This window comes from Nicotiana sylvestris, chromosome 11, assembly GCF_000393655.2.
Source record: "Nicotiana sylvestris chromosome 11, ASM39365v2, whole genome shotgun sequence".
NCBI lineage: Eukaryota > Viridiplantae > Streptophyta > Magnoliopsida > Solanales > Solanaceae > Nicotiana > Nicotiana sylvestris.
In genome coordinates, this window is record NC_091067.1 from 114,484,234 (window position 1) to 114,497,286 (window position 13,053).

Consider the following 13,053-nt stretch of genomic DNA (forward strand, 5'->3'; position numbering starts at 1 on the left):
GTCAGGCGTCCACCTGGAGAATGAGGATGAGAATTAAAGAAGTCAGGCGTCCACCTGGAGAATGAGGATGAGAATTAAAGAAGTCAGGCGTCCACCTGGAGAATGAGGATGAAGAATTAAAGAAGTCAGGCGTCCACCTGGAGAATGAGGATAAGAATTAAAGAAGTCAGGCGTCCACCTGGAGAATGAGGATGAGAAAAGAAGAAGTCAGGCGTCCACCTGGAGAATGAGGATGAAGAATTAAAGAAGTCAGGCGTCCACCTGGAGAATGAGGATGAGAAAAGAAGAAGTCAGGCGTCCACCTGGAGAATGAGGATAAGAATTAAAGAAGTCAGGCGTCCACCTGGAGAATGAGGATAAGAATTAAAGAAGTCAGGCGTCCACCTGGAGAATGAGGATGAAGAATTAAAGAAGTCAGGCGTCCACCTGGAGAATGAGGATGAAGAATTAAAGAAGTCAGGCGTCCACCTGGAGAATGAGGATGAAGAATTGAAGAAATCAGGCGTCCACCTGGAGAATGAGGATGAGAATTAAAGAAGTCAGGCGTCCACCTGGAGAATGAGGATGAGAAAAGAAGAAGTCAGGCGTCCACCTGGAGAATGAGGATAAGAATTAAAGAAGTCAGGCGTCCACCTGGAGAATGAGGATGAAGAATTAAAGAAGTCAGGCGTCCACCTGGAGAATGAGGATGAGAAAAGAAGAAGTCAGGCGTCCACCTGGAGAATGAGGATGAAGAATTAAAGAAGTCAGGCGTCCACCTGGAGAATGAGGATGAGAAAAGAAGAAGTCAGGCGTCCACCTGGAGAATGAGGATGAAGAATTAAAGAAGTCAGGCGTCCACCTGGAGAATGAGGATGAGAATTAAAGAAGTTAGGCGTCCACCTGGAGAATGAGGATGAGAAAAGAAGAAGTCAGGCGTCCACCTGGAGAATGAGGATGAGAATTAAAGAAGTCAGGCGTCCACCTGGAGAATGAGGATGAGAATTAAAGAAGTCAGGCGTCCACCTGGAGAACGAGGATAAGGATTGAAGAAGTCAGGCGTCCACCTGGAGAACGAGGATAAGAATTAAAGAAGTCAGGCGTCCACCTGAAGAATGAGGATGAAGAAGTTAAAAAGAAGTCAGGCGTCCACCTGGAGAATGAGGATGAAGAAAGAAAAGAAGCAGTCAAGGCACCCACTTGGAGAACGAGGGAATGCAATTGAAGTTTTAAAATCAAAAGCCCGCTCATATGATAAAGGAGCACATTTAGAATCAATAAAGCAGAGGAGTCCAACAAAATCCCCAGCAAGAAACAACAAGAGTCCCAAAAGAAAATACGGGACACAATGAAAAGGAATACGGAATAAGCCAAATGCCCAAGAGTCACCAAGATATCAAGACAACAAGAAACGCAAGGGCATGATCTAGATAAGATTTTTTTTTTATATAATTCATGTACCATAATCTAGCTTAATTTTCGCATTACCTTTGAAGTAAGGTGTAATAAGGAGGTCAGCAAGCAATAAAAACAGCACGAAGCAGCAGTAACATCACAGTCCCATGGTAGTCCCAGCTACCCAAAACTTCCCGAACTACATTGACCTGATTCCTTTATAGCCAAGGATATGTAGGAAACCTTTGAAGCAGAGGTTCGGTCAAATCTTTCAAAAAATGCTTCCCACGGAGTATTTGAACGGGCAAAAATCGCTCGTATCCGCTCACTTTATCTTTGCACGAAAACTCTTCGAGTTTCCGCACAAAGAGGGGCAGCTGTGAGCACGTGATTTTTGCCTTACGAAAACTACTCCAAAAATAAATCAAAAATAAAATAAATTTCTGTTAGTATGCAATTTGTGAATTTGCGTGGTGTTTGTTAAATATTTGTTTTATGTCCGTAAATATTTACGTTGTCATAATAAAATGAAAAATAAAATAAAATACATGTTGCATGCATATCTAGGATTTAATTATGCATTAATTCAAAATAAAAACACAAAAATATGCATTTTTTGTTCTATTTTAAATATTCCACTATGTGATTAATGTTTGTCTGTATGTTGAACAGTTGTTATAAAGTGATTAATATTGTCTAGAAGTTAAAATTGTTTTATAATTAAATTTAGGAATTTAAATTAGAAAATTGAAATAAAAAAAATAAAAAAAAATAGAATAAAAAATCGGAATCCAGGCCCAAAATCAAGTTAACCCCCCTCAGCCCAAACCAAACGACCCCAGGTCCAGGCCGTCTCAAAAATACCCCAAACGACGCCGTTTTGGGAAACTTTGATGAAGGCCGTTGATTTCAAATTGATCAACGGTCCGAAAGCATTACTGTCCACCCGACCCGTTTCCCGTCATAGACCGATCCGGTCTTAAAGGAAATGAAACGATGTCGTTTATTTCAATAAGCAATCCCAGTCGTAAATTGCATTTGATCTAACGGCCAAGATCCACTGATTACCCTAGTATATAAACTCCAAAATCCCACCCCACACCCCAGGCAAGACCCCCCCTCCTTTCTTCTTCCCCGAGTCTCCAAAGGATCGGAACTCAAGCCACCGCCCTCACGGCGGAGAACGATGACCATACTTCCCCATTTTCACACCCCGAACTCACCTCAACTTCCCAATCCTAGATCCCTGAACCTTATCCTCCAAATATCAGCCAACGTCTTCGAATCTCCGATCGAAGATGCAGTCCAAAACCTAGTTCATCTAATAGCCACCAAACTCACACCTTTCAACCTCCGGACCTCTCTCACCACTAGAGCCTTATGAGTTTCCTTCGAATCAGCCTGGAACCCCTCAAATATCGAATCAAAATCAAGAACCCTAGCGCCGCCATGAAATGCCCTGGTGGCGGCGCCATTCTAATCAGTACCAAACTAACGACCAAATGACCCCTAAGCCTCCCTCACCTTTGAGTCATCCTTAGTTTCCTTCGAATCTACCCAAATTTGGTCGAACCCTAAATCTGAGAAAAGTGAAACACTGAAATACCAACTCGTGGGGTTTGTCCGAGTTAATTGAAGGTTTGAGGTCTAAGAGAATTTAATCGAGGTATTCTCAATTGAGAATACCTCGAATAAAGTCTGTTCAACCTCAAAAAGATCCAAATTCAAAATTAAGCTTTTGTCCGTATAGATTTGAAGATTCAAAGGTATTCTTCTGATTTCTTTTGTATCCTATGTATAAATTATTGCCTGTTTCAGTAGCTCGTTTAATTTTTCATATTTGTTTAGTTAATTCTGTGATTCTACCTTGTACTCCATTAGTTGATCAAAATTATATCATTGTTTCTGTTGATTATGAGTGTTTATAATAAGTGTAATCGACTCAATTAAATTCGTCGATTAGTTGTTTTGTGAATTCTTATTGCCACTAATATTGATTGACCCAGCCTGTTCATCTATTTGAAGAACTGATTGTTTGTCAATTATGGTAATTAATCGGTTGATTAATGATTGGTGTCAATTAATCAGTTTCTGTAAAATCCTTGAGTCTAGCAATAATCCTAAAGTTATTTGATTTGCTTGCTTTCATTATTTGCTGATCAATGTCAACTACAATCATCTGATTAAGTTTCATTGATTATTCTGTCTGTATAAACTGAATCATTTTCAACATTCTGTTTGGTTTTAATTTTTGATTGTTAATTACCCTATTAAACTCTGTAAGAACAATTCTGACATGGTATCCAATGATTTCCTTTTATCTGTGTTAATCCTAGGATTGGTTATAGCTGTTTAAACAGATTTTTAAATCTGTATTGTTAGATTATGAATTTAAGGCGGTAATAACAGTAGAAAATAGTAGGTCAGGGACATTTCTGGGATAAAACAGTAAGGGTAATATGATATAATAGTGGGCTGAAAATGGATTGTTAATGGCTTTTAATTTAACGGGTCCGTTGTTTGTGCAATTATTTTTGTGTGAATATTATTCAGTTTGAATCTGAAATCTTTCCCTCAAGTTTCTGTCACTGTTCATCTGGGTTAACGGGTCTTGTTTAGACTTGCTGTGTTATCGGTACATTCTACTGATTTTGTTATTGCTGCTACTGCTGAAATTTACTCCTTCTACCTTCATTTTCAGGTACATGTCTTTTAAATTTTATGTTGAAAAGAGATTCAACATGACTAATCAATGAAACTTGAATTGCAATTCTGTTTTTCCATTTGTCCAAGTTCATCAGTTTAAATTTCATTTTTGTTTCATGTTAGTTAATTAGTAGTGAATTCAATTTGATAGCTATGAGTTAATTGTCTTACTTTGAAATTCGTATAAAGCTTTGTAATAATGTTAGCCCTTCATCTCATTAGTTTAGTCATGTTTGAACTGTCAAGGTAGGAAACATGACATAAAGATTGGCCATTAACTAGGCCTTGTGACGTTGTTAGTTGAATAAAGAATAGCGTGAAAATGTCAAAACCATATTGCTAGTTTATTCTGATATCTGATTTAGTTGTGGAAGGAATGATATAAGTTGTACGTTCTTATGTGGCATTATAACAGGTATCTATAGAACCATTAGTGGATGGTAAGTTGAGTTGTTATGGCTCATTATGATGTTAAAGTGCTACGAATGTTTCAAGACATACAAATATGTGGCATGTAAGGCAATGTTGTTAATCAATTTGTATAATAATTCCCTCTCTTATCAATTTGATGCCTATTTACCATCCTAAATAAATAATTAGGCCTATTAGATTAAAAGCAAGTATATGAGAATAAGATGAGATATACAAATTGCAACACTTTATATCAACGACAATTAGAAATAGGACTTGCACTAAATAGAAATAATAAAAGTTCTTGAAAAATATTCTTCCCTTTATAAATCATTTTTAGTTTCATATACAATTCATTATTGGGCATATAGATATATATGTTGTATTTGCCGAAAATAGTGTTAATCATATTTTTACGCTTTTCTTTGAATTTGAATAGTCTGGCTGAATATAATTTATATCCGGAAATTATAATCGACGGGTAACATTTAATAAATTGCAAGTTCTTTTCAAGAATTCAAGGGTATCTTAAATGGAGATTTCTCATGATATAATAAACAATTTGGGGAAAAAGGCCATAATACTATTAACAAAGATTTTGCGCAATCAGAGATGCGTTCGCGCACCCTGATTATATATAAAAAAAAGCAAATTCGGATTATGCGTACGCGCAATTTCGAGCGAATATTTTAATAAAAATGATTTCTCCGCGGATGTCAAAATAATTTCATATAACCCGAGGTGTGCAGTTCATTATCTAAATAAAAAGGGTGATGATGTTCCTGATTTTATTTTTAATTTTCGAATATATATTTTATAAAAACTATAACATGGACAATTTTATTATGTACACGTACGCGTGGCACGATCCCCGGTAATTATAAAAAGTATATAATACGAATATACGTACGCGTAATTCGTCCATATAATTGTAAACAATAAGTAAAAAGCGGTAGTAAAATCATGCAATAAAAACGTATTTAGTAAAAATCAAGATAATTAAGCCAATAATAAAAACAGTTAAGCGACCGTGCTAGAACCACGGAATTCGGAAATGCCTAACACCTTCTTCCGGATTAACAGAATTCCTTACTCAGGATTTCTGGTTCGCAGAATAATAAACAGAGTCATATTCTCCTCGATTCAGGGATTAAAATTGGTGACTTGGGACGCCTTAAAATTCCCAGGTGGCGACTCTGAAATAATTAAATAAATCCCGTTTCGACTGTCCTTCAATTGGAGAAAACTCCCCACGCGCCCCGCGGGCGCGGTAAAAAGGAGGTGCGACATGACTCAGCCTCGGTGAGTGGCTCGTCATCAGCAACTATCTTCTTCTCAACTTCTTCCATGTAGCACCTCAAACATTGATGGTAGGTAGATGGAACCACTTTATTCTCATGTATCAAAGGCCTTCCAAGCAAGACGTTGTAGGAAGTCTTTGTATCGGTCACATGCAGCCATGCACTGTCACACCTCCTTTTTCCGCGCCCGGGGGCGCAGGGGGAGTTTTTCCAATTAAAGGACAATCGAAACGGGATTGGTTTATTTATTTCAGAGTCGCCACTTGGGAGATTTGGGGCGTCCCAAGTCACTAATTTTAATCCCGAATCAAGGAAAATAATGACTCTATATTATAGTCTGCGTACCAGAAATCCGGATAAGGAATTCTGTTAACCCGGGAGAAGGTGTTAGGCATTCCCGAGTTCCGTGGTTCTAGCACGGTCGCTCAATTGTTATATTCGGCTTGATTATCTGATTTTATACAAGTATGAACTTATGTGCAAATTTTAACTTTTAACCGCTTTATTATTATTGTTTTTACAAGAATGTGAACATCGCTTAAAACACGCCTTTGGACTGCGTCACATGAAATGCACCCACAATCCGGAACGCATTTTATTTGATGTTTTGAGATTTGGATTTGGGTCGCATGAAATGCACACCCGAGCTTAAGAAAGTAATCATTAAACACGCGCCTAAAGAGACTATCGCGTTATTATTTTGCGGAGGTCGTGAAATTCGCTAAACGGCCCTCCTGAATTCTAAGTAATTTAAAACAAGTATTTACTGAGGGCCCCACAATTTATGTTTTTATTTGGCGAGGCTCATCTCATTCTTAGTTTTTTTAAAAGAATTTGCAACGTCATGAAAATGCATCTCGGGCCACGCCACAATCAATGCGCCCGTGACTAAAGACATATTTCGACTCCGTTGAGATTTGGATTTGGGTCACATAAATGTGCACCCGAGTTTAGGGAGATAACATTATTAAAGGCGCGCCTAAAGCAACTAGCGCATTATTATTTTTGGGGAGGGCCGTGAAATTTGTTAAACGGTCCATCCCGGAATCTAAGTATTTAATACATATATTTTGTGAGGGCCCCGCAAATTTTCCCTTTTATTCGGCGAGGCTCTTCTCATTTTATTATTTTTTATTATTATTATTTATTTATTTTTTTTTTATTTTTTTTATTATTTTTAAAGGGATGCCATTTTTACGCTTTTAACCATACTAAACCTTACAGCTTCTTTACAACTAAAATCTCATAACTTGTTAGAGGTTTAATAAAAGAGTTTTAGCGAATGAGTATTTCGGGATTAGTAATAACATGTACTAATATTTTTTTGAATGAACTAAGCGAAGTAAAGGACGAACAAATTAACGTCAAACTTGTGTCATAGAACAACTAGTCAAACTTAATTAAACGTCATCAAATAAATAAGAATAACATAACATGAGAATGAACCAAAATGCAGACAATGAAACATAGGCAGAAAATTTCCATACCAATTTTTATATTGCATCTCAAACATTCAACGTAAAGTTTATTTATCTAATACGTCGAGGTTTACTAACCTTTGCACCTCGACAAACTCAGAACGACAAACACGATTCCGACGGAACTCAAGCCGGACCTCTCTGAACGAAGAACAACGACGGAACCTCGGACAGCACCTCGACGTACCGGACCTCGACGATCAAAACAACCTCACCGGACTGAAGCAACGGCTGAGCTACTCAGCAACGCAGCGACGCAGCAACAGCTGCTGTATTTTCGACGCAGCAACTGTTGCGAGAGGCCGCAACAAAAGGGGTCGTTGGAGGTGATGAAAGGAGCAGCTATGGAGGTCTGTTTGGTTGTTGACGGAGCTGGTTGTTGCTGCGTTTGGAGAGGTCATTTGGGCAGTTGACGACGGGGGGGGGGGGGGGGTGGTTGGACGACGCAGCAGCCGGAGATGGTTTGGGTGAGGGTTTTCGTTGGTTTTGGTCGTTGGGACAGAAGGGACGGAGGGAGCTGTTTGGGGTGTCGGAGGGTGGTTGTTTGGGAGGCTTGGTGGTCGACGACGAGGGACAATGGCAACGTGGGCAGTGACGATGGCGGAGAGGGAGCTGAACGGAACAGCAGCGATGGTTGTTCCGAGTCGCGACTGGTTTTGGGTGGAGCTGGAGCTCGTGGCGGATGGCAATGGTGGTTGACGGACTGGAGGAGTGGTCGTTTGGATGACGGAACTGGGCAGCAAGTTATGGAGGTGCGTGGAGGTGCAACTGGTTGTTTGGTCGTCGGGCAGTGGTTTGGCGACGAGATGGTTTTGACGATGGTGGGGCTGGTGGTTATGGCGGAGAGGGAGCTCGTGAGGCAGTTTGGGAATGGGATTGAGTTAGGGTTTTTGCTTCTTCTTCTTGAGGAAGAAGAAGCGTGAACAATGCCTGTAGGGTTTTTTGCTTTCTTCTTTTTTAAGAAGAAAGAGCTACAGTGGTCTGTTTTCAAAAATTTCGAAATCTTCCAAGTCCTTGTGTTTGTCCGTGTATTTAGCATGGGCTTGTCAAGGAAAATGAGCCCCACGCGTGGTGGGGTTCGAGGCATATGTTCCCCACGCGTGGTGGGGTTCCCCATGTGTCCTGGACACGGTTTATTACGGGCTAGGTCCGAAAATTAGGCCTAAAACCGGGTAGTTTGAACCCGAATATTATTCTTTTGCCCGGACCCGAGAAATAGGAACACGTTGCTTAACTATTCCTATGTAAGCAAAATAACTACCAAAAATAAGACTAGTATTTAAACAAAACTATATATTTTTAAATATTTTTCAAGATTTTAAAATAGCTACAAAATATTAATAAAACTATTTTTTTTGTAATTTTCGTTTTAAATATTAAGATAAAATATGAGGTAATATTTTTGTATTTTTTCCAAGTTAAAAATGACTATAGAATATTAATAAAACTATTTTTTTGTAATTTTCGTTCTTTAATAAAGACAAAAATATGACGTAATATTTTTGTATTTTTCAAAGTTAAAATGACTATAAAACCTTAATAGAACTATGTTTTTTTTTTTTGTAATTTTCGAAATTATACAAAGTACAAAAATAAAGTGCAATTTTTGTATTTTTCAAGTTTATGAGAAATACATAAACTAAAATTATATATATATTTTTTGTGATTTTCTTTTTTTCTTTGAAATAAAGTAAAAATAGTTAAAATAGCTATTCTAGACCCAATTTCACATATTCACGCTAAAAATGTGAAAATTCTCGGGGAGGGTCAAAAATCACGTGCTTACAGCTGCCCCTCTTTGACTGGAAACACGAAGAGTTTTCCGACAAAGAACGACTAGCCGTGTTTTTGACCCGACCATTACTTGGACGGACTACACTTAAGGAAAGGGAGGGAATGTGACCGAGCCCTGGTATCTGAGCTGCCTACATATCCTTGGTTATACAGGAATCAGGCCACGTGTAGTTCGGGAATGAGAGAGATAGTGAAGTGTACCGAGGTGGAGAGCCGATCGAGGTGCCGTTCCGTTGAGGTTCCGGTCCGCGGTCCTGTCATTACAACAAAAATGAAAACTGAAAAAGACTAGCTAAGCCTATCAGCTACTAGTTACAAGGATTCCTATCTTCAAGTCTTCTGAAACTTGGTCTTGAGTCTTGAATGGTGCTTCATACAGACTTTGGATTTGAACCTTGATACTTGCTAGTTGTAGGCGCTAGTTCTTGAGCAGATCACATCTGTTCTCCAACCCGTGCTTCGGATTCATTCATTTTTCTCTTTTTCTTTTTCTTCCTTTTTTTTTTGTTTTGTTTTTGTGACTAGCTTTTGTTGACCCTCTCAGACTGTTGACTCGCATTCTTGGGGCGAGATTCTTGTTGCTTCTATCTTGGATTGAGTGCTGGGGACTTCTATCGTAGCCTTCTGCCTTCCAATGGGTTGCGGCTTGACTTTGAACGATGTTCCGCTGTTCTACAGGCGGACCCCTAACTTCTTCAATCTTCGGCGTACAACAACCTCCGCTCTATAGGCAGGCTCCTGACAACCAAAACAAACAACACAAATGAAATTTCCTAACCCAGTTTGCACTGGGAAAGTTTGTGAGTCATTAGCAAAATTGTAACTCATTGATACTACTGATGCAGTGCTGAGAGTGAACTAAACACTAGACTAGGATGTATTCCCTTGTTATACAGGTGGGCGCCTAATTTCAATGCTTGAAATGTAAGGACTGAAATGTATTCCTCTGTTCTATGGGCGGGCTCCCAATTTCAACACTTGAAAAGTAAAGAATGAAATGTATGCCTCTGTTATCTGGGCGGGCTCCCAATTTCAACACTTGAAATAAAAACTGAAATGTATTCCTCTCGTTATACAGGTGGGCGCCTGGATTTAGGAAAATGACTCTTTTTTTCTTTTTTTCTTTCTTTTTTTTTTTTTTTTTTCAAAATGTTTTTTTTAGCATCTTAGGAGAAAGATTCATCGGACTAAGATTTTGATCCTAGGAGAAGGTTCGTCAGACTAGGTCTCTATCTTAGGAGAAAAATTCGTCAGACTAAGATTTTGATCCTAGGAGAAGGTTCATCAGACTAGGTCTTTTATTTTTTGGTTATCTTAGGAGAAAGATTCATCAGACTAAGATTTTGATCCTAGGAGAAGGTTCGTCAGACTAGGTCTCTATCTTAGGAGAAAAATTCATCGGACTAAGATTTTGATCCTAGGAGAAGGTTCATCAGACTAGGTCTTTTATTTTTTGGTTATCTTAGGAGAAAGATTCATCAGACTAAGATTTTGATCCTAGGAGAAGGTTCATCAGACTAGGTCATTTTTGTTTTTTGGTATCTTAGGAGAAAGATTCATCAGACTAAGATTTTGATTTTTTTTTTGGTATCTTAGGAGAAAGATTCGTCAGACTAAGATTTTGATCCTAGGAGAAGGTTCGTCAGACTAGGTCTCTATCTTAGGAGAAAAATTCATCGGACTAAGATTTTGATCCTAGGAGAAGGTTCATCAGACTAGGTCATTTTCTTTTTGGTATCTTAGGAGAAAGATTCGTCAGACTAAGATTTTGATCCTAGGAGAAGGTTCGTCAGACTAGGTCTCTATCTTTTTTGGTATCTTAGGAGAAAGATTCGTCAGACTAAGATTTTGATCCTAGGAGAAGGTTCGTCAGACTAGGTCTCTATCTTAGGAGAAAAATTCATCGGACTAAGATTTTGATCCTAGGAGAAGGTTCATCAGACTAGGTCTTTTATTTTTTGGTTATCTCTTAGGAGAAAGATTCATCAGACTAAGATTTTGATCCTAGGAGAAGGTTCGTCAGACTAGGTCTCTATCTTAGGAGAAAAATTCATCGGACTAAGATTTTGATCCTAGGAGAAGGTTCATCAGACTAGGTCTTTTCTTTTTGGTATCTTAGGAGAAAGATTCGTCAGACTAAGACTTTTTTTTTTTTAATATCTTTAACAACCACTTAGGAGGAAATGCATCTCCTATGGGTAAAACATAAACTTAGGAGGAAATGCGTCTCCTATGGGTAAAAACAAACTTAGGAGGAAATGCATCTCCTATGGGTGAACACTTAAACTTAGGAGGAAATGCGTCTCCTATGGGTGAAACTTAAACTTAGGAGGAAATGCGTCTCCTATGGGTAAAATAAACTTAGGAGGAAATGCATCTCCTATGGGGTGAAACTAAACTTTAGGAAGTGCGTCTCCTATTGGTGAACTATTCTTAGGAAGTGCGTCTCCTACTGGTGAAAACTTGCTTAGGAAGTGCGTCTCCTATTGGGTGCAATAAACTTAGGAAGTGCGTCTCCTATGGGTACAATAGACTTAGGAAGTGCGTCTCCCATGGTAAAACTGAACTTAGGAGGAAATGCGTCTCCTATGGGTGAAACTGAAACAAACCTAGGAGGAAATGCGTCTCCTATGGGTGAAACTAAACAAACCTAGGAGGAAATGCATCTCCTATGGGTAAAGACGTGGAATGTATTCCCTTGTTATACAGGTGGGCGCCTAAAATATGAAATGCACGGACAAAAGTATTCCTCTCGTTATTCAGGTGGGCGCCTGTCAAGAAATGTAAAGACTGAAACCAACATATCCTATTTGAGGGCGGATGAACCCAACATATCCTATTTGAGGGCGGATGAACCCGACAGATCCTATTTGAGGGCGGAATGAACCCGACAGATCCTATTTGAGGGCGGATGAACCCGACAGATCCTATTTGAGGGCGGATGAACCCGACAGATCCTATTTGAGGGCGGATGAACCCGACAGATCCTATTTGAGGGCGGATGAACCCAACATATCCTATTTGAGGGCGGATGAACCCAACAGATCCTATTTGAGGGCGGATGAACCCGACAGATCCTATTTGAGGGCGGATGAACCCGACAGATCCTATTTGAGGGCGGATTAACCCGACAGATCCTATTTGAGGGCGGATGAACCCGACAGATCCTATTTGAGGGCGGATGAACCCAACATATCCTATTTGAGGGCGGATGAACCCGACATATCCTATTTGAGGGCGGATGAACCCGACAGATCCTATTTGAGGGCGGATGAACCCAACAGATCCTATTTGAGGGCGGATGAACCCGACATATCCTATTTGAGGGCGGATGAACCCAACATATCCTATTTGAGGGCGGATGAACCCGACATATCCTATTTGAGGGCGGATGAACCCAACAGATCCTATTTGAGGGCGGATTAACCCGACATATCCTTAAGACTTGAAGATGTCTTACCTCGAATACTTGCTGGGGATTGGGATGAACTTTTCCTTTTCTACCTTCCCCATTTTTTATTATTATTCTTTTATTTATTTATTTATTTATTTATTTATTTTTTCTTTTTTGTTTTTGCATAGCTTCTTCCTTCGAAGACTACCTCCCTTGATTTACTTACCTGTTGGGGGTAAAATGTTATCAGCTGAGGGTACCTGACTTCCAGAAAATTTTCTAAATGAAAGGAAAATTTTCTGCCCCAGTTTGATAATATCCCTTGTGGCATGCGTTTCTGCATCAATGCCATTTCCTTTACCTGTTTCAAATCAAACAAAATTTGTTAGTTTAAAACATGGTGGTTGGTTGTGATACTCCTACTGGGATGGCTTTCCCTTTTTCCTTCCTTGCTTTGTGTTGCCCAACTTGTTGGGGACGATTTTATTTGCTGGGTGCAATCCCTTTCTGCTGGGAATATCCCTCTTGTTTTGTGGCATAGCTCGGAAACTGGCATTTCCCCGACCTTTTAGTCTAGTATGGATTTCGCCAAATC